At 43.8% G+C, this 15,526-nt stretch overlaps 1 protein-coding gene across 1 annotated transcript in view; it reads right to left on the reverse strand.

The window, feature by feature from the left end:
- NLK (nemo like kinase) overlaps nt 1-15,526 on the reverse strand; it is a 190,003-nt gene that overhangs the window by 109,783 nt on the left and 64,694 nt on the right. The gene's annotated exons all lie outside the window — the stretch shown is intronic.

Below are 15,526 nucleotides of genomic sequence, written 5' to 3' on the forward strand. Positions count from 1 at the left end.
CCTAAGGCCTCCTGCACATGACCGTTGTGTGCATCCGTGGCCGTTGTCCCGTTTAACTGTGTTTTTCTGCGGTCCGTGAAAATTCACGGATGCGCACAAGATAGTCATCCGCGTCCGTGATCAGTGTCCGTTTTTTCCTATCATTTCAATGGCAAACTTGACTTAGATTTTGAATTCATTTTTCATGTCCGTGGATCCTCCAAAAATCACGGAAGACCCACGGAAGAAAAAACGGGCACGGATCACGGTACAACGGAACCACGTTTTGCGGGACGTTAAAAAATACTGTCGTGTGCAGGAGGCCTAATGCAGACGACCGTGTAACACAGTCCGTGAGATACTGGACTAGCATTGCAGGAGCGCACGGCGTCATACAACCAATGTTATCGCTACAGTCTACAGGTTCTTTTGACACGGACCAATGTCATTATCTGTAACATTATCAGGAAAAAAAAAACGTTTCGATAAATGTATAATCTGAGAAGGTAAAATGTATCCAGAATCACCTGATTCAACGAAAAATCGTCGTTCTTGTGCAGCAGATCGTGTTGCATAAACAGGAATCTGCTGTGCTGGAAGAATAATTTTCTATAGGACAAGCAACTGCTGAATTGTTCACTTGTCCCTATACAGTGCAAGAAGTGATTGCTGCATGTAAAATAAGCTCTCATCCGCTGATGATCTATCGGACAGTGACCATGGGCGTCTGCCTCGTTCCCGATCATCTGTCAGATAATTGATCCGTGTAAAAAGACCCTAAATGAATAGACTAGGTGGGCACACTTGATGACATCACTCTCAGGTACCTGCCTGTCCACTCCGTACTAATGAGGTAGCATAGCCGACAAGACTGTTACCGGCAGCTAGGTGACTACAAATAAAAGTAAGGGGGCACATTTATTGAGACTGGTGTCTAAAACGCCCTATCGCTGAATCTCCAAAGTATTGAAGACGCGGCAGCCTCTACATAACTTCCGTGCATCCAGCGCCAGTTCTAAATGTAAGACATTTAGACAATTTTGTACTCCTAAATCAAGTGTAGAAAATGGCAAATGAGACTGGCTCCTTGCCCACAATTTTAGACCTGGCGTTAGTGGGGGGGGGGGGGGGGGGGCGGAGAAGATTGCCATCTGCGCCTGAAATATGCCCAATTTAGGTGTCATTAAGCTTTGTAAATGACCCCCAAGATTTTGTAATCTAGCTTGGTGCCTGTGTGTCAAGACTGGGCAATGGTAATGGCAAAAAACCTGCCATATATACACATGTGGGCACAAAACATCATGCCGCACTCCTCATATTCAAGGCTGAAACAGACATGACGCACATCGGTGCAGCAGCCGTACAGTTATGTCGGAAGCACTCTGATCGGTAGGTACAAGCAATCACTAGACATATTGTATGGCTCTGCTGGCATCACGATTCACGCATGTATACTGCACCAGCCTCTCCCAGGTTCAGGGCCAGCAGAGCAAAGACCTCAGCAATCTGCACACCCAGCCTCCAAGCAATCAACGTATGACACGACAACATTTTTTGCCTTGTAAAACAGCGACTTTAAAGCGATATATAACCTACCCCCACATTAAAGCTGAATATACACATAAAACAGCCGTCAGCCGCACACGTGCTTGGCCACTGGCCATCTGCCTCCGACGCGCAAGCATGGATCAAGAGCCTTCAAGCCATTTATATGAGGACATGAAACGTTTTTTTATTTAGCCCTTTATCTTCATAAGACGGAAGGACTGAGGACAAGTCGCATTATTCCCTCACTAAGCAGGACTACTGGACACCCGCAGACTCTACTAAAACTTTTCATTAAGAATGTGCCTATCAATCACCTAATGGTCATCTGCACAAACCGGCATGCATGTCAGACTAAGGCTGGTTTCACACAGAAAAGATGCGGGTGCGTTGCAGGAACATGCACGATTTTTCCCCGCGAGTGCAAAGCGTTTTAATGTGTTTTGCACGCGTGTGAAAAAAAAAAAAAAAAAATCGCTGTTTGGTACCCAGACCCGAACTTCTTCACAGAAGTTTGGGTTAGGTATTCTGTAGATTTTATTATTTTCCCTTATAACATTGTTAGAAGGGAAAATAATAGCATTCTTAATACAGAATGCTTAGTAAAATAGTGATGGAGGGGTTAAAAAATTAAAATAAAAATTTAACTCACCTTAATCCACTTGTTCGCGCAGCCCGGCTTCTCTTCCGTCTTCTACTTTGAGTAAAATTACCTGTGGTGACGTCACTTCGCTCATCACATGGTCCGTCACATGATCTTTTACCATGGTGATGGATCATGTGTTGGACCATGTAATAAGCGCAGTGACGTCACCACAGGTTCTTTTCCTCCTGGACAGCAAAGAAGAAGACAGAAGAGAAGCCGGGCAGCACGAATAAGTGGGTGAGGCGAGTTAAATTATAATTTTTTAATTTTATTTTTTACCCCTCCACCCTATTTTACTAAACATTCTGTATTAAGAATGCTATTATTTTCCCTTATAACCATGTTCTAAGGGAAAATAATAATGATCGGGTCCCCATCCCGATCATCTCCTAGCAACCATGCGTGAAAATCGCACTGCATCCGCACTTGCTTGTGATTTTCATGCAGCCCCATTCACTTCTATGGGGCCTGCGTTGCGTGAAAAACACACAATATAGAGCATGCTGCGATTTTCACACAACGCAACGCAAGTGATGTGTGAAAATCACTGCTCATGTGCACAGCCCCATAGAAATTAATGGGTCTGGATTCAGTGCGGGTGCAATGCGTTCACCTCACGCATTGCACCCGTGTGGAAAACTCACCTGTGTGAAAGGGGCCTAAAGCGATCGGGGAAGGACTCAAATAAATTCGTCGATTTGCTCAAAGTGGGAGACGACTGGCTGCTCAGTCAAACGGACACGTCAGCCACAAACAGCTGAAAGTTTTCAACCTGACGTGTCACATTTTTGGCAAACAGCCTGGCATCTGCCAACGAGAACCATCATTTACATTCATCCAAAATATACATTTCAGTTGACATTTCTCATACTCTTAAAATCACACAGTTAAAGGGTTTCTACCACCAGAAATACCGTTATGTAGCTGACTGACATTAGCGATGCACTAATGTCAACACTACATAACAGTGTGTTTTTGACATTTCTCCCTGCAGCAGTTTTAGTAAAATAAGCACTTTTATAATATGCTAATGAGCCTCTAGATGCTATGTTGGCGTAAAATCAGCACCTAGAGGCTCCGTCCACTCACCCTTTATCCCGCCCAGGTCCTCTGTTTTGCCCGCCCCTCTTGATTGATGTCACTGTTCGCTGCCGAAATCCCACGCCTGCGCCGTTCACTTCTGTATTCAGCGCAGGCGCAGTGAGTGAAGCAAGCTCTCCTGATGCCGGCTTCCTCACTGTGACGTAGTCGGCGCAGTGAGGATTCCGGCACCAGGAGCGCATCATTCACTCACTGCGCCTGCGCCGAATACAGAAGTGAACAGCGCAGGCGCAGGATTTCGGCAGCGATGCAGGAAACTGACATCAATCAAGAGGAGCGGGGCGGGCAGAACAGGGGACCTGGGCGGGATAAAGGGTGAGTGGACGGAGCCTCTAGGTGCTGATTTTACGCCCACATAGCATCTAGAGGCTCATTAGCATATTATAAAAGTGCTTATTTTTCTAAAACGGCTGCAGGGAGAATTGTCAAAAACATACTGTTATGTAGTGCTGACATTAGTGCATCGCTAATGTCAGTCAGCTACATAACGGTATTTCTGGTGGTAGAAGCCCTTTAACTGTGTGATTTTAAGAATATGAGTAATGCCAACTGAAATGTATATTTTTAACCATTTTTATACTGATGACGGAAAGTGAAACGGTGATGTGAACTCAGCCTAAGCTGTGAGAAGTCTTCAGCGCTCACAGAAGCGCCTGTGCCTTCTCAAACAGCTGATCACTAGGGGTCTCAGGTGTCGGACCCCCACCGATCAGATACTGATGACCGATCCGGAGGACAAGTGAACAGTATTAAAATCTTGGAAAACCCTTGGACTGAGAGCAATCCGATGTAACAGACTTAAAAAGCCATGTGGCTTCTTGGTTCTCCTACGTCAGGGGTCAGCAACTTTCAGCAATGCAGCTCTTGAGAAACTACAGTTCCCAGCAGACTCAATTCACTTCTGTGGGAGCTCTAGGAAGAGCAAAGAAAGTGGGCATGCTGGGAGTTGTAGATTCACAACAGCTGGAGTGCAGGTTAGCACAATATGTATTATAGGCACTAACAAATTTTGGACATTCATGAAGGTGGAGCTGAGGATACATTAACGGGGGTTCAGATGTGTATGCCAATTGTTTCAGAAAAAGTGAATAGATAGCGAACTTAATGCTTAAAGTGGTTCTCCACTTTTGTAATATTGATGACCTATCCTGAGGATGTCATCAATATCAGGTCCACTGCCAACACACCCGCTGATCAGCTGTTTGAAGAGAATGCAGTGCTTGTACGAGCGCTGTTTTCTCGTCACCCTTTACCTGCTCACCGTCCTAGCACCAAGAATTACAACTCTGCAAAACCATTCACGTCAATGGGACAGCTCCTTCCTATTCAAGTAAGGGTTGGTCCACCTTTTATTAAAGGGATGGCCTATCACTGCTCCCCCTGAAGTCAGTAAAGAGGTCCAATAAACAACCCCAGTTCATATGCTCTCTACGTGTCCCCCTCTATGCACTAGAAAAGAAAGCGGATCTGTACGATAGCCTCCTATTCGGGAGCACAGGAGTCCTTTTATTATATGTAAATGCAATACTACATACGCCCTGCACTGGTCACCGCAGGGGAAATGCCTGCTGGCTGCAGCTTCCACTGTCGCTGTTCGTGGATTGCCCAGGCTGCCGCTTTTAAAAGAGGGCTTTCTACGATTAAAGTATAGACGTACAGTGGGATGTCAAAACAGTATGCCACACAATATTTTTTTATTGTAAAGCGTTGTATGAAACAGTACCACAAAAACTGACATACCGCCCTATGGAGATCAAAACAGCGCTCTTTAGGTCTCAGTTGGGTGAATGTATGGATACTGTATATCCGGCATATAAACGTAGTGTGAACAGAGTGTAAACAGTCAAACAAGTCAAAAAGACGAGGAAATGAAGTAGAAAAAGACAAATAAATCAATTCATATACATTTCTAGTAATTCTTTATTGGGAACTGAACAAAGTTCAGCTATAGTTCGTGCAAGGCTCTACGGCTGAACAAACCCACAGTCCTGTAAAAATCCTGAATATTGTGTGCCAGTCAGTAACTTTACAGCACTAACCATAAAGTAGCAATAACTGCAGGGCAGTCACTGACACGAAGACGTAAAGTCAGTGTACATTCAATACACTTAACGGGAATCTCATCAGGAGCAGCGCTAATAATCCAATTGTAATAACATGCAGGCTTATTTCTAAATCAGGGCACAGAAGTAAGAGTTTTAAAGTTTATTCAAATTTGTTTTATTTTATTCAAATTTGTATTTATTATTTTTCAATTATCATTCAATATTATGCAAATATTCAAAATGCGCACCAAGGGCGTCCCACTACCCATATGCACAAAAGATCCCCTCCTTCAGCCTCTCAGCCCTACCCTCTGAATGTTGATTGACATGGTAAAGAATTAGATAGGGCTGGGCAAGATGCCCTGTCTTCTTGCGCAAATGACCATGTGACTACACATCAGCGCATGCGCAGTACAGCCCGGAGTCTCTGCTGGGAGAAAACAAGCCCACTCCGCATCCCCCGAACAGTAATCACACTGCACTTGTGCAAGAAGACAGGGCCAGGCAAGCTGACATACAGTCATGTGAAAAAATTAGGACACCCTTTGAAAGCATGTGGTTTTTTGTAACATTTTTAATAAAAGGTTATTTCATCTCCGTTTCAACAATACAGAGAGATTAAAGTAATCCAACTAAACAAAGAAAACTGAAGAAAAGTCTTTTCAAGATCTTCTGTAAATGTCATTCTACAAAAATGCCTATTCTAACTGAGGAAAAAGATAGGACACCCTCACATGTATTCCCTCTTAAATTGGCTCAGATCTCACACAGGTATATCACACCAGGTGCACATAATTAGTAGATCGTTACTCTGCATGTTGAATGAGGCTTGCCCTATTTAAACCTCAGACATTTAGTTTGGTGTGCTCCTGACTGTTGAAGTGAGAGTGAGCACCATGGTGAGAGCAAAAGAGCTGTCAGAGGACTTCAGAAAAAAGATTGTAGCAGCCTATGAGTCTGGGAAGGGATTTAAAAAGATCTCAAAAGATTTTGAAATCAGCCATTCCACTGTCCGGAAGATAGTCTACAAGTGGAGGGCTTTCAAAACAACTGCCAACATGCCCAGGACTGGTCGCCCCAGCAAGTTCACCCCAAGAGCAGACCGCAAGATGCTAAAAGAGGTCTCCAAAAACCCTAAAGTGTCATCTCGAGAACTACAGCAGGCTCTGGCTACTGTTGATGTAGAAGTACATGCCTCTACAATCAGAAAGAGACTGTACAAGTTTAACTTGCATGGGAGGTGTGCAAGGAGGAAACCTTTGCTTTCCAAGAGAAACATCGAGGCCAGACTGACATTTGCCAGAGATAAAGTTGACAAAGACCAGGACTTCTGGAATAATGTTCTTTGGACAGATGAGTCCAAAATTGAATTATTTGGACACAACAGCAGAGGACATGTTTGGCGTAAACCAAACACAGCATTCCAAGAAAAGAACCTCATACCAACTGTGAAGCATGGAGGTGGAAGTGTCATGGTTTGGGGCTGCTTTGCTGCAGCAGGACCTGGTCAGCTCACCATCATAGAATCCACGATGAATTCTACTGTGTATCAGAAGGTGCTTGAAGAACATGTGAGACCATCAGTTAGAAAATTAAAGCTGAAGCGGAACTGGACCATGCAACATGACAATGACCCAAAACATACTAGTAAATCAACCAAAGATTGGCTGAAAAAGAAGAAATGGAGAGTCCTGGAATGGCCAAGTCAAAGTCCAGATTTGAATCCCATTGAGATGCTGTGGGGTGACTTGAAAAGGGCTGTACGTGCAAGAAACCCCTCAAACATCTCACAGCTGAAAAAGTTCTGCATTGAGGAGTGGGGTAAAATTTCCTCAGACCGATGTCGAAGACTGGTAGATGGCTACAAGAACCGTCTCACTGCAGTTATTTCAGCCAAAGGAGGTAACACTCGCTATTAGGGGCAAGGGTGTCCTATCTTTTTCCTCAGTTAGAATAGGCATTTTTGTAGAATGACATTTACAGAAGATCTTGAAAAGACTTTTCTTCAGTTTTCTTTGTTTAGTTGGATTACTTTAATCTCTCTGTATTGTTGAAACGGAGATGAAATAACCTTTTATTAAAAATGTTACAAAAAACCACATGCTTTCAAAGGGTGTCCTAATTTTTTCACATGACTGTATCTAATCTCGGTTTAGAGGGAGGGGAGCCTTCATGCACGTAGGGTAGGAGGGAACGCCCTCAGTGCATGGAACTACTAATTCACATAAGTTTGAAACTCTTATTTCTAGACAACGGAGGTGCCAATTAAGAAATACAAGGCAGCGTCTTCTTCAGGTGAGCTTAGCCTATATACTATACTGGTTTATTAGCTTTGCTCCGGAAGACAGACCTCCCCTCACAGGAGAGGAAGCTATTTACAGGGACTGATCTAATTATTGGCTAGTCAGTTCCAACATAGAGACCTCATCATAGTAACTGCAAATCGCAAGATGCCAATGTGGAAGCAACCACAAGCCAAGACTTGTTGAAGATTTGTCTCTTATTACCATAGACTCTAAGGCCTCTTGCACAGGCCATCAATATTCTACTCCTAGAAAACCTCTTTAATAAAATATTTCATATTTTAATTTTAAATCCGGACTTGGAGTCTGTACATTTCGACAGACTCCACAGGCCTGTTTCTAACTGCTTCTTGTATCAACATGGGTGAACAGCACCAAATGCTCATGGGTTACGAGAATTTGCACCAAACTACCCCCCCAAGTACTTCAGCGTTCCTAATGTAAAAGTCACCAGGCGCCCCAGAAGTCATTGGGTTCAATAAATCCATATCTGCCCTACAAACAACTAAACTGCGGATGAAAAGTTATACTATAATTATAGGCAAACATTTGAAAAATGCTGCCATTCTGCCTCTCCCCCCTCCTTCATACCCATTGGCATGTACTTGGAAGAAATACCCACTCATCACTGTGTTTATTCTTCCCTAACTTGCGTCTCGTTGAACAAACACGAGAGGTGCCCTGGAGATGATCTCCGGTGTCTCGAGGCCGAACTCACAAACCACTAAGACACTTCAAACGGTTTCTTTCTGAGCCAGTGCTTACTGACGCATGCCTGCTGGGGAAGGGTCGCCCTCGCGTTCAGCTCTGTGGGCTGAAGACAAACCTGGGATAACTTCATACAGAACAAACAGGCAGCGCTTGAACCAGGCACTTTTTACCATTGGAAATAAAAATTCTGAAGCCGCTTAAACAATGCAAATATAGAGCAGAACTTTGTCAGCGCTAAATCTCAAGGGCCTGTACTAAATCCAGTCTCCAACTGACCTGGAAAAGTCCCAAAAAGCTAGGTAGTAAAAGAGGACAAAAAAAGGACTGCACAATCATCTGTCCAAAGGCACTAAGTTATTATTATCTTTATCAAGGGGTATTTCAGGACCTACCTTCAAGATAAGTCATCAAGATCAGTTTGGTGAGGGTCCAACTCCCAGCACCCAATCAGCCATTTCAGGCAACCAAGTCTGGCACCGAAAACTATACAGTGGACAGAAGGCTCCAGAGCTGTACCCTGGCACAACCACTACACAGTGGATGGAGCCTTCTGCTTCCAGCTTCATCCACTGGGTTATTTCCAGAGCCTGAATTAGTTGATTGGTGGGAGCGCTGGGTGTTGGACCCAGGGGAGTAGCTATAGGCGGTTCAGAGGTTGCAGTCTCTACCGGGCCCAGGAGCCTGAAGGGGCCCAAAGACCTTTGTGCTGCATAAGAAGATATCAGTATTATAGAAGGTGCATGCTGGTCAAGTTACACCCCTGGCTGGAGGGAAGGGGTTAGGTCAAGAATTTGCAGCAGTTTCAATTTTTGCCTCAGGCAGCATGGAGGCAATGTACTTCCTTGCCCCTGGCCACAAAGCACGGAGGGAAGGGGTGCCCAAGCTGAACTCTTGCACCAAGGCCCTTAAGCCTTTAACTACGCCCCTGGTTGGACCCTCACCAATCTGATATTGATGACCAATCCAGAATATAAGCCATCAATATCCAAGTCCTGAAAAATCTCTTTAAATCCTTCTGGCAGTAACTTATCTCCTCCCAGGATCGAGCATAATGAAATCCAGCATGCCCATCCAGTCTCCTACCCTTCCCCTAAAATCTCCCATCTGGGGAGAGTTGGGACACTCCCATACACTTAAGATGGGCCAACATTCATCTAATTTGGTTGACCACCTTTGGCAGTAGCTAAAATCTATAATAATTTGTCTATCCTTAGCCTATGGGCAGTTTCAGGCTACGTTACCACTTTGTTCTCCCTTCTGTTCAGGTTATACGCCGGGAAATTTACCACAAAACGAGTCCAAAACGCATAATGGGCCATAGTTTGCCAAAAGAATGTCATCTTGGCATATATTTGATCATTTTCTCTCCAAACAGTACATTTTCAGTACAAAAGGTTATGCCAAAAACCCAAATGTTCCAATGGGAAACCATGGGCAACAAATGTCAGAGATGTAATATCCGTGTACACAAGTGTGTACAGTACTTAATTTTCAGTAGGGTGTGCCCAGGGGCAGACTGTCCATAGACCATACAGGGAAGTCCCCCGGTGGGCCGATGCCCCAGGGGGCCACTCAAGCCCTGCTCATCATCGTCAGCTGGATACATAATGATCTCATGCTGCCGGACACCCCTACCGCCGGACACCCCTACAGAGTTTCTGCTGCTCCATTCAAACATGAGAAACACTGGTTCTAGGGATGAGGAAGCGATATGTCACACGTCCTTTCTGCAACAGAGGATTTCAATTTTGCATAATTTAATTACAGATTTCAATGTAAAAATGTCACTTGTACGCTATATTCATATTGGGCCCAGCATATAGCAAAAGGGTGTGCTTTTGTCATACATCTGTGTGTTATGTGTCATCATATTTTCTATTTCACTGTATTTAAAGGTTTAGTTGAAACATGGTGTGAACAGAGTCTACAGGTCATGGGGAACCTATAAAAGCATCACACTTTTAAGCCATAAGCAGCATTCCTACAGAATTCACACTTACAAGTAGATAAGCAGGCTATTCCAAGAATGGCCGTGTCTGTCCCGCCGACTGTATGGTGACTCGTTTCACGTGGCTGTGTGACAATTATTTTTTGCCTTGCTATCAATCCTGGCAGTCAACACACCCAACATATGGAGTCTTCAGAAGTTTTATAAGTGCAGATCTGAGATAAAAATGTGGAATTCCTGACATTTACCACTTAAATTACACAACGATAAGAAAACTAGACACACCAAAATAGTCAAATCAGAGGAAGTGGTGCAGAGGGCAAGGGGGAGTGGGTCTTCCGAATAACCTGTGCATGTGTCATCTACAGTCTGAGGGTATGTCCACATGTGACTAAATGCTTGGGAAATCTGCCGCAGAAAAAAACAAAAAAAAGAGAAAGAATAAAATGTTTTTTTGTTGCGTAGTTCTTTGCAAAAATGCTGCTGATTGCAAAGGGTGATGTTCGCAATGAAAATTCACAGAAATTTTTTACATATTTCATAGTTAAATTCTGTACAACAGGTCACTTTCTGCTGCAGATTTTTTTTCAGCACCATATCAATAAGAATTGCTTTAAAAAAAAAATATATAAAAAAAAAAAAAAAAAAAAAAAAGTAATTTGCTGCAGATTTTCTGGCTAAAAATCTGCGATGGCAAGTCTGCAGGATTTCAGTCACATGTGGATATACCGTAAGGGTACAGGCACAGGACAGTGTAGTTTATGCGGGTTTCTGTGCAGTTTTTGTACCAAAATCCACGTATTACTTGCAGATTGGCCTCAGATCTTACTCATTCAATTGCAAAGGGTGAAACTAGACTGAAAACACGCACAATTGGTACCATGCAAATGAGCACAAGTATCATAGCAGAAAATCTGTGCGCAATACCGCACTGTGTGCATATACTCTTAAAGAGAAAAAAATAAATAAAGTCATATACGCAGCCCTTCTTAATACATATCTTCAACTAATGGAGTTTTCAGAGGCGGACTGGGAACCTTAAAGCGGCCCTAGGGCAAAATAAAAAAATAAAATAATTGTAGGCGAGTCAAAATTGACAGAAGGTAAGCAACACAAATAGGCAGGGCCAGCAATACCATAGTGGAGCACAAAATACCGCCCCAGCAGAACCAAATACCACAGTTCAGCACAAAATACTGCCACCCCCCGCTGCAGTATTCAACTGTGAGGACAGTGATACAACTGAATTCAAAAGGGCACCTGCTGCCACCAACGAGGTGCATAAATACATGATACCCCTAGCATTAATTAATGCTAAGAGTATCTAATCATTATGTACCCGGCTGGCAGCTGTGTGGCCTCCTGGGCACCAGTCCACCAGGAAATTTCCCGGTAGGTTCTATTCCCCTAGGACAGGCATGCTCAACCTGCGGCCCTCCAGCTGTTGAAAAACTACAAGTCCCACGATGCCCTTCTGTAGGATGATAGCTGTAGGCTGTTAGGGAATGATGGGAGTTGTAGTTTTGCAACAGCTGGAGGGCCACAAGTTGAGCATGCCTGCCCTAGGAATCTTTACAAAGCACATAAAACAGACAGAAAATGACAAAGCCCAAAACGTCTTCACGTAGTCTACGCAATAGAACTGCTGAAAATCTCAATGAGCCAAAGTTATATGGAAGAAACATAATATGGGTTTAAAAGTCAGGCGAAAATTGCCTTATTTTAGAATATTTAATCAACCAAGTATTGTTATCCCCCGTGTAACACTGTGCGAGTCTCCGAGAGCACCAGTTGTGTTGCTGCAGCTGAGCCCATTTTATCACAAGCATGTAATTATACAACCAAAAAAGAAACACAAAGAACGCAAAAGAAGCAGCCACATAAAGGCTTGGTGCGGGAAGGACGGAACAATGGCTGCTGATAGAATACAAGCCGAACGCGCTGATGTATTCCCAGCAACACAACTACTGCACAAACCATCCGAAGGTGGATTTACAGGTGGTAGCTGGTAGTGAATATGATCTGAATATTTTATTCTTCTAAAGCATACATGAGTGTATAAGTCATACTAACATTACTTTCTTTCTTTTCCTCCTGACGTGTTTGTGTTACTTATTTACTTGCCTTAAAGAAGACATGTCACCTCCCCTGATACAAAACAAAGCACAATGCAATAGCACGCTGCAAACATTAAAGAGGACCTTTCACCAGAATAAAACTTCTAAACTAACTATACAGACATTGAGAGCGGCGCCCAGGGATCCCCCTGCACTTACTGTTATACCTGGGCGCCGCTCCGTTCTCCCGTTATAGACTCCGGTATCTTCATAGTTAGGCTCCACCCAGGGGAACCTGCTGGCGTCTCATTCTCCCATGCTGTAGCGCTGGCCAATCACAGCGCTCAGCTCATAGCCTGAGAGGCTTTTTTCTCTCTCAGGCTATGAGCTGAGCGCTGCGATTGGCCAGCGCTACAGCATGGGAGAATCAGACGACGGCAGGTTCCCCTGGGTGGAGCCTGACTATGAAGATACCGGAGGCTATACCGGGAGAACGGAGCGGCGCCCAGGTATAACAGTAAGTGCAGGGGGACCCCTGGGTGCCGCTCTACACGTCTGTATAGTTTGTTTAGAAGTTTTATTCTGGTGAAAGGTCCTCTTTAAATATATGGATTATAAATGTTGCTAATGCTATATTCACTACAATAATGAATATAAAGCACTTACCCAATATATTTTGATCTAGATCATTTGTGCCCTCCCAGCACAGCAAGGTGACCTCTTTTAGATGGGACCCTACTCTATAATGACTCCTCTCTTGTGCCAACAGGCCTCAAATGAATTCTCCTGGCTGTTTTTAATGAGTGGGGCATATAGCTGGAAGCCACTTTCCCTGAATTCATGTCAGGCCTGTTGGCACAAGGAGAAGTCAGCCTAGAGCAGGGTCACATATAAAGAGGTCACCTTGCCGTGGTGGAAGGGTACAAATGATTTTGATCAAAATCTATTTGACAAGTACCTCATATTCATTTATACAGTGAATATAGAATTAGTAAAATTTACACTATATATTCAGCGCTTGCACAGTGATGGCAAAGTGACCCTGGGTATTTATTACAGTTATATTTGTATTCTCAATGTAATAATCTGTCTGGAGCATCTTCTCTCATAACTCTGTACTGTAACGCTCCTCTGTTATTTCTCACAGAAATTTATTTATTAAAGGGGTTGTCCCAACCTAAAATGTATGGCATATCAATAGAATATGCTATAAATGTCCAATAGATGCTGGTCCACAATTTCTGGAACCAACAAAGCCCTGTTGTGAATGGAGAACACAGCGCACATGGCCACCCCTCCATTCTCTGCTTTGGAAAATTGGTAAGATATCACGTGGCTTGCTCTCCATTTTGGGGACCTATTCAAGAGATAGGAGCAGGTGCTAGAGGTAGGACACGCACCTATTTGTCATTTATGGTAGATCCTATCGACATGCCATAAAAGGTCCAGATAGAAATTTATTAAAGAAGCTTTCCTATGAGGAGTAACATAGGAACAGCACAACATTGAGTTATAGGAAAAGATGTTCCAGAATTGTTATTTCATGGGAAACAGGAACGCTTTAGAATAGCAGATCTATCAGATGACCTGATGGGCCCTATTAAAATGTTTATTTTCTCTCACTGTGAAACTAAAACCCTGGACCAGGTGAATGTAAGCATGTTTCCTACCACTCCTTGGCCACTATGTCAGCTCACTTTACAGGAATAGTGAAAAAAACTAAACGTCTCATCCATCAATTTCCCAAGTGTACGATGGAGGGTATCATGACTTGGCGTTTTGCACAAGATCAAATTTAGTGTCTGTTATTATAGGTCATTGTGAGGATCTTCACAATGGTGGTAAGGGTTGCAGTAGCATCCGCTGGGTTGTTTGAAAGCTGCAGGAACAAAAGTGCCCCAGGAATGATGATCCTGAAGTGCCAGCTTCTCACAGATGGAGGGCACATTTGTACATACCTTACTGTCACCCTTTTAGGGCATACACCTGTGGGGGAACCTTGGGTTGTGGCACAGGCAGAAGCAGAGTACAGACAGGAGAAGGATGGGCAATCGTCCTTGAGCTTTATGGGGCTTTCTAGCTGGGCGAGTCAGGGAACAGATCAAGGAGCCTATTACCTCACATAGGCTGGAAAAAAAGAAGACAGGTCCATCAAGTTCAACTTTTCTCAGATCAATTATATAAAATTAATTGCTAGACTAATTATAACCCGCAATACTGTTTGCTATTAGATCAGGCTCCAGTACTTTTTATTAAATGCTGACATTACTACCTGTTGAGGTAGGGCATTTCATAGTGTGAATACTGTAACTGTAAAGAACCCTTTCCTGTATTGATGTATATTTCTCCTTTTCTTTTCAACTGAACTCAAAACGCCAGATGGACCTCATTGACCATAATGCAATCGGTTGGGTTTACTTGACAAAAGTCCTGCAGGCAGAACTTTTTTGGGCTCATATTTTTGACAGAATCTGCGACCGAGGCCCGAATGGAGTCTCTGACACAGACGTGAACTTCCGCTGTGTCACCTCACGCATCAGTGGTTCTGGACTGCACCTGCCGAACGGCCAGCGCTGTCGTTTGACTACTGAAAAACCAAACATCAGCATCAGAAAACAGAATGCAAATGACAAGTCAAACAGAGAAAAGCACACAAGCTACAAAAAGCAGGAAGGTTACAAAGCTGGTGACCTAAGGCCCACAGATCTGGCACTTTATCTGCTTGCTCCCAGGTGTCTTACCCACACTGCGCACACTAAGAGAAAGCGCTTTTTCCTATAGTGTGCAAGCACGGCCACTACTGCTGGATTGCAGGGTATGTTACTCAACTGCAACTCTGTTCCCAAAGCTGTACCTTTCTACATCTGTTCTATCCTCTCCGACGAACTTCCCCATGCTCTACAGCAGTGTTTCCCAACCAGTGTGCCTCCAGCTATTGCAAAACTACAACTCCCAGCATGCTTTGACAGCCTTTGGCAGTACAGGCATGCTGGGAGTTGTAGTTTTGCAACAGCTGGAGGCACACTGGTTGGGAAACACTGCTCTACAGGAAGCCAATAAAGGGCCACTCAGTTTTGGTAAAACTTTTGACACCTGAGGTGTGCACTTCTGTCTCTTCATTCTAATGATCAGTGAGGGTCTCCTTGCTCAGACCACCACTGATCAAAACTTTTCATCTGTTTCTGACATAT

Source organism: Bufo gargarizans, chromosome 3 (assembly GCF_014858855.1).
Source record: "Bufo gargarizans isolate SCDJY-AF-19 chromosome 3, ASM1485885v1, whole genome shotgun sequence".
Classification (NCBI taxonomy): Eukaryota; Metazoa; Chordata; class Amphibia; order Anura; family Bufonidae; genus Bufo; species Bufo gargarizans.